The sequence below is a fragment of the Macaca mulatta genome, chromosome 9, assembly GCF_049350105.2.
Source record: "Macaca mulatta isolate MMU2019108-1 chromosome 9, T2T-MMU8v2.0, whole genome shotgun sequence".
Taxonomy (NCBI): domain Eukaryota; kingdom Metazoa; phylum Chordata; class Mammalia; order Primates; family Cercopithecidae; genus Macaca; species Macaca mulatta.
Window position 1 is genome coordinate 74,292,791 of NC_133414.1, and position 6,880 is coordinate 74,299,670.

Here is a 6,880-nt window from a genome sequence, read left to right on the forward strand (position 1 = left end):
GCAACCTCCACCTCCTGGGTAGCTGGGAGGCAGAGATGCTAAAATTATCTGACAGATGTGAAAGCAGCCATGATAAAAATACTTCCATAAGCAATTACAAACATTCCTGAAAAAGGCCAGGCATGGTGTAATCCCAGCTGTTTGGGAGGCTGGGGCAGGCGGACCACTTGAGCCCAGGGAGTTGAGAACAGCCTGGCCAATATGGTAAAACCCCATCTCTACTAAAAAAATTAGCTGGCCGTGGTGGTGCACGCCAGTAGTCCGAGCTACTTGGGAGGCTGAGGCCTCTACCTCCATGGTTTCTGATGAGAAACCAACTGTATTAATCTGTTCTCACACTGCTCATAAAGACAAACCTGAGACTGGGTAATTTATAAAGGAAAGAGGTTTGTAAAGGAGGCCTCAGCCTCCCAAGTAGCTGGGAGGTGTGCACCAACCACCACGTCCAGCTTTTTTTTTTTTTTTTTTTTTGATTTTTAGTAGAGATGGGGTTTCAGCATATGGGCCAGGCTGTTCTCAAACTCTTGGCCTCAAGTGATCCACCTGCCTCAGCCTCCCAAACAGCTGGGATTACACTGTGCCCGGCCTGTTTCAGGAATGTTTATAATTGCTTATGGAAGCATTTTTATCATGGCTGCTTTCAAATCTGTCAGATAATTTTAGCATCTCTGCCTCTTGGTGTGGCTACTTATTAATTGTTGCAATGGTTAATATTGAGTGTCAACTTGATTGGATTGAAGGATGCGAAGTATTGTTCCTGGTTGTGCCTGTGAGGGTGTTTAAAGGAGATTAACATTTGAGTCAGTGGACTGGCAAAGGCACACCCACCTCGAATCTGGTTGGGCGCAATCTAATCAGCTGCCAGCATGGCCAGAAAAGCAGGCAGAAGAACGTGGAAAGACTAGGCTGGTTTAGTCTTCTGGCCTACATCTTTCTCCCATGCTGGATGCTTCCTGCCCTCAAACATCAGACTCCAGGTTCTTCAGCTTTGGGACTTGGAGTGGCTTCCTTGCTTCTTGGCTTGCAGATGGCCTATTGTGGGATCTCACCTTCTAATTGTGTGAGTCAACACTCCTTAATAAACTCTCCTTTATATATACATCTATCCTATTAGTTTTGTCCCTCTAGAGAACTCTGACTAAAACAACTGTCTTTTTAAATTCAGTTTGACATCTTCCTAGTTTTTGAGAAGACTTTTTGGTTTTTTATTAAAACCTGAACATTTCATATTATGTTAAGAGATGATGGGACTTTTTTAAGCCTTCTGTTTTAACTGACTTTTTCTGACACTGCTGTGGTTGGGGGAGGGAGGAACACCATGTCATTATTGCTAAGTGCAGGTAGCAGTCCAGTTTCTCCACTCAGACTCCATTGATACCTGAAGATGAGAGTTCCTCATTATTTCCATGCAGGGGTGGGACTTCCAGCTTCTCACATGGTCTCCACCAGACTACAGGAAGGTACTGCATTACCAGCTGATAAGAACGAAAGTCCTTGCTCCTTACTTTGCATTTCCTGATATCATTCTGGTAGGGTTTTGGAGTACTTTATTACAGACTTCCAAGGGTTAAATATAAGCTCCTCACTTAGCCTTTGCTAGTGGGAGTGGAGCCCTGTGTTTTCTGTGGTGTTTAGCTACAGTAGAATGATTATTGTCTAAAAGTTTCCTATCTTGCTAGGCTACCCTTTTCCTGGTCCTTTGACTGGAAAGAGCAGGCTTTTGTTGAGGATTTATTTTGTTTTGTTTTCAGTCTACCTTCTTTGGCATCTCTGAGTTGCCAGCTTCTTTAGCTCCCAGCCTGGGATATATGAGACAAACATAGAGAGTTCACCAGGTCACTTCTCAGGTCCCAAATGTCCCTTGAGTCCACTGAGTGTCTTTCTTCTTTTATCCACCCTTCAGAGTTTTCTAATATTTGTTTACATATAATGACCATGGTTTTTAACTATACTTAGAGAAAAGTAAGCCCACTTCATATTCCTCTAAGTGGAAGTTCTAGAATATAGATCTAAAGTACAAAATGCTCTTGATCTAATGGACATATTTTAGAGCACTGTATTCATAAATTTCAGAATTCATTTTCTTTTCAAGATGGACTATAAGACAACTCCCAAGAAATTTTAAAGTATAAAAATCATATGGAATGTGTCCTTTGACCCTGATGAAATTAAGCTAAAAATCAATAACAAAAAGATAACTAGTACCTTACCTAACACTATATACAAAAGTTAACTCAAAATGAAATAAAGACCTAAACAAAAGTTAAAACTATAAAACTCTTCAAGGAAAAGATAGAACAAAAGCTTCATGACATTGTATTTGGAAATGATTTATTAGATATGACACCAAAGACACAGGCAACAAAATAAAAATATAGTCACATCTCAGAGATAGTGCGAGCTCAGTCCCAGACCACCATGATAAAGTGAATATTACAATAAAGCAAGTCACATGAATTTTTTGTTTCCCGGATATATAAATGTTCACATTATACTGTAGTCTATTAAGTGTGCAATAGCATTGTCTTAAAAACACTGTATATACCTTAACTTAAAAATACTTCATTGCTAAAAAATGTTAATGATCTTCTGAGCCTTCAGTGAATCATCATCTTTTTGTTGGTGGAAGGTCTTGCCTCAATGTTGATGGCTGGTGACTGATCAAGGTAGTGGTTGTTGAAGGATGCAGTGGCTGTGGCAATTTCTTAAAATAAGATAATAATGAAGTTTGCTGCATCAATTGACTCTCCCATTCATGAAAGATTTATCTGTAGCACGTAATGCTGTTTGATAGCATTTCACCCACAGTAAAACTTCTTACAGAGTTAGAGTCAATTCTGTCTAAACCTGCTGCTGCTTTATCAACTAAGTTTATGAAATATTCTGAATGCTTTGTTGTTATTTCAACAATGTTCACTGCATCTTCACTGAGAGTAGTTTCCATCTCAAGAAACTACTTTCTTTGCTCATCCATAAGAAGCAACTACTCAGCCAGGCACGGTGGCTCATGCCTGTAATCCCAACACTGAGAGGCTGAGGCAGGCTGATCACTTGAACTCAGGAGTTTGAGACCAGCCTGGGCAACATGGTGAAACAGTATCTCTACCAAAAATGCAAAAAATTAGCCAGGTGTGGTGGCATGCACCTGTGGTCCCAGCTACTCAAGAGGCTGAGGTGGGAGGATCACTTGAGCCCAGGAGGCAGAGGTTGTAGTAAACCAAGATCACACCACTGCACTCTAGCCTGGGTGACAGAGTGAGACCCCCATCTCAAAAAAAAAAAAAAAAAGAGAGAGAGAAGCAACTACTCATCTTATCTGTTTAAGTTTTATGATGAGATTACAGCAATTCAGTCATAGGTTTGGGCTCCACTTCTAATTCTAGTTCTCTTGCTATTTCTACCACATCTGCAGTTACTTCCTCCACTAATGTCTTGACATCCTCAAAGTCATTTATGAGATCAGGTGAGGGTTGAAATCAACTTCTTCCAAACTCCTGTTAATGCTGATATTTTTACCTCCTCCTATGAATCACAAATGCTCTTAATGGCATCTAGAATGATGAATCCTTGACAGAAGATTTTCACTTACTTTGCCCAGATCCATCAGAAAAATCACTATCTCTGGCAACTATAGCCTCTCAAAATGCATTTCTTGACTATTAAGACTTGAAAGTTGAAATTGCTCCTTAATTCATTGACTAAAGAATGGTTGTTGTGTTAGCAGGTATGGAAATATCAATCTCTTTGTACATGTCCATCAGAGTTCTTGAGTAACTAGATGCATTGTCAATGGGCAGTGATATTTTAAAAGAAATCTTTTTTTCTGAGCAGTAGGTCTCAATAGTGGGCTTAAAATATTCAGTAAACTATGCTGTAAACAGATGTGTTGTCTTGCAACTTTTCCATATAATGAAAGTAAAGGCCAAAAAAAAAAAAAAAAAAAAGATGTGTTGTCACCCAGGATTTGTTTTCCCATTTAAAGCACACAGGCAGATTAGATTTAACATAAATCATTTTTTTCATTGCCTCTCTTCAGCATAGCATAATTCCTTTGTTTAAAGACAGGATCTTGCTATGTTGCCCACACTGGAGTGAAGTGGCATTATCATAGTTCACTGCAGTCCCTTAACTCCTAGGCTCAAGTGATCCTCCTGCCTCAGCCTCCCAAGTAGCTGGGACTACAGGCATGTGCCACCATATCTGACTTTTTTTTTTTTTTTTTTTTTTTTGTAGAAATGGAGTCTTGCTATGTTGCCCAGACTGGTCTGGAACTCCTGACCTCAAGTGATCCTCCCACCTCAGCCTCCCAAAGTGCTGGGATTATAGGCATGATCCCACCATGCCTGGCCTAGCATAATTCTTAAGGGCCCTAGGATTTTCAGAAAGGTAAATGAACACTGGCTTCAACTTAAAGTCACCAGCTGCATTAGTCCCTAACAAGAGAGTCAGCCTGCCTTTCCTTTGAAGCTTTGAAGCCAGACATTGACTTCTCTTCTCTATCTATGAAAGTCCTAAATGGCATCTTCTTCCATTAGAAGGCTGTTCCATCTAAACTGAAAATCTGTTGTTTAGTGTAGCCACTTTCATCAATTGTCTTAGCTTGATCTTCTGAATAACTGGCTGCAATTTCTTGATCAGTACTTGCTGCTTCACCTTGCACTTTTATGTTTTGGAGATGATGGCTTCTTTCCTTAAACCTCATGAGCCAGCCTCTCCTGGCTTCCAACTTTTCTTCTGCAGCTTCCTTACCTCTCTCAACCTTCATAGAATGGAGTTAGAGCCTTGCTCTGGATTAGGCTTTGGCTTCAGGGAATGTCATGGCTTCTTTGATCTTCTACCCAGACTAGTAAACTTTCTTCATATCAGCAATAAGGCTGTTTCACTTTCTTATCATTCATATGTTCACTGGAGTAGCACTTTTAATTTCCTTCAGGAACTTTTCTTTTGTATTTACAATGTGGCTAACTATCTGGTGCAAGAGGTCTAGCTTTCAGCCTATCTTGGCTTTTGATGTGGCTTCCTCACTAAGCTAAATCATTTCTAGCTTTTAATTTAAAGTGAGAAGTGTGCAGCTCTTTCTTTCACTTGGACCCTTTAAAGTCAGTGAAATTTCAGGTCTAATATTGAAATTGGCCTAATTTCAATATTGTTGTGTCACAGGGAATAGGGAAGTCCAAGGAGAGGGAAAGAGACAGGGGAATGGCCAGTTGGTGGGGCAGTCAGAATACACACAACATTCATCGATTAAGTTCACCATCTTACAAGGGCGTGGTTCATGGTGCCTAAAACAATTACAATAATGACACCTAAGATCATTGATCACAGATCACCATAACAGATACAATAAGAATGAAAAAGTTTGAAACACTGTAAGAATTACCAAATTGTGACAAAGAGACACGAAGTGAGCACATGAACACATGCCGTTGGAAACTTGGTTCTGATAGGCTTGCTTGATGCAGGGTTGCCAAAAATTTTCAATTTGTAAAAAGCACAATACATTCAAAACACAGTAAAACAAAGTGCAATAAAATGAGGTATGCCCATACACAAATTAAGCATCATGAAAATTAAAAACTTTTGTGCATCAGACGGCATCATCAACAAAGTAAAAAGGTAGCCTACAGAATGGGAGAAAATATTTATGAGTCATATATCATATTACAGATTTATATCCAGAATATGTAGAGAATTACTAAACTCAACAACAAAAATATCAGACAGACCAATTCAAAAATGAACAGAGGACTTGAATAGACATTTTTCCAAAAAAAAATATATAAATAGTCAATAAGCATATGAAATGACACTCAGCATCACTAATCATTAGGGAAATGCAAATCAAAATCACAATGAGATACTACCTCACACCCAATAGGATGGCTGTTATTTTTTAAAACCCAGAAAATAAAAAATTGTTGGCAAGGATGTGGAGAAATTGAAACCCTTGTGCACTGTTGGTGAAAAGTAAAACAGCAGGGCCATTATGGAAAACATTAAGGCAGTTTCTCAAAAAATTAAAAACAGAATTACCACATGACCTAGCAATTCTTCTGCATATATGCACCAAAGAATTAAAAGGAGGATCTTGAAGAGATATCTGTACACCCATAGTAATAGCAGCATTATTCACAACAGCTAAAACATGGAAGCAATCTAACTGTCCACTGATGAATAAATAAATAAACAACATGTGGTATATCTATACAGTGGAATATTATTCAGCCTTAAAAAGGAAAACAATTCTGACACATGCTACAACATGGATGAACTCTGAATATGCTATGCTAACAGAAATAAACCATGAATAGACACGAAAAGTCACAAAATGATAAATACTGTATGATCCCACCTCTATGAAGTACCTAGAGTAGTCAGACTCACAGAGACAGAGAGTACAAAGGTGGTTGTCAACAGCTGGGGAGACTGGAAAGTTACTGTTTAAAGGTTATAGAGTTTCAGATTTGTAAGGTTAAAAGAATTTTGAAGATGGATGGAGGTAATGGCTGCATAACAATATGAATACTTAACACTACTTAACTGTATACTACTTAAAATGGTTAAGATGGTCAATTTAATGTTACTTATATTTTACCAAAATAAAAAAACTTGTATTAACAAAAGATAGTTAATCCCCAAATATTTAGAAATTAATTATATACTTTAAAATAAAAGTAGAAAACATAATGTGATTGTGTGATCTCTATCAGTATGTTACACTTCTTATTTGACAACATGTATAAAGACATTTTTTTGTGAAATGGTGCTTTATACAGTAGAGGCCTTCTTATTCCATACAACCTGGATTTGAATTTGGTTGATTTATCAAAAAAGTCTGTTAATTTGTTACAGAATAGGGAAGGAGCCTTTTTGGTTTTAT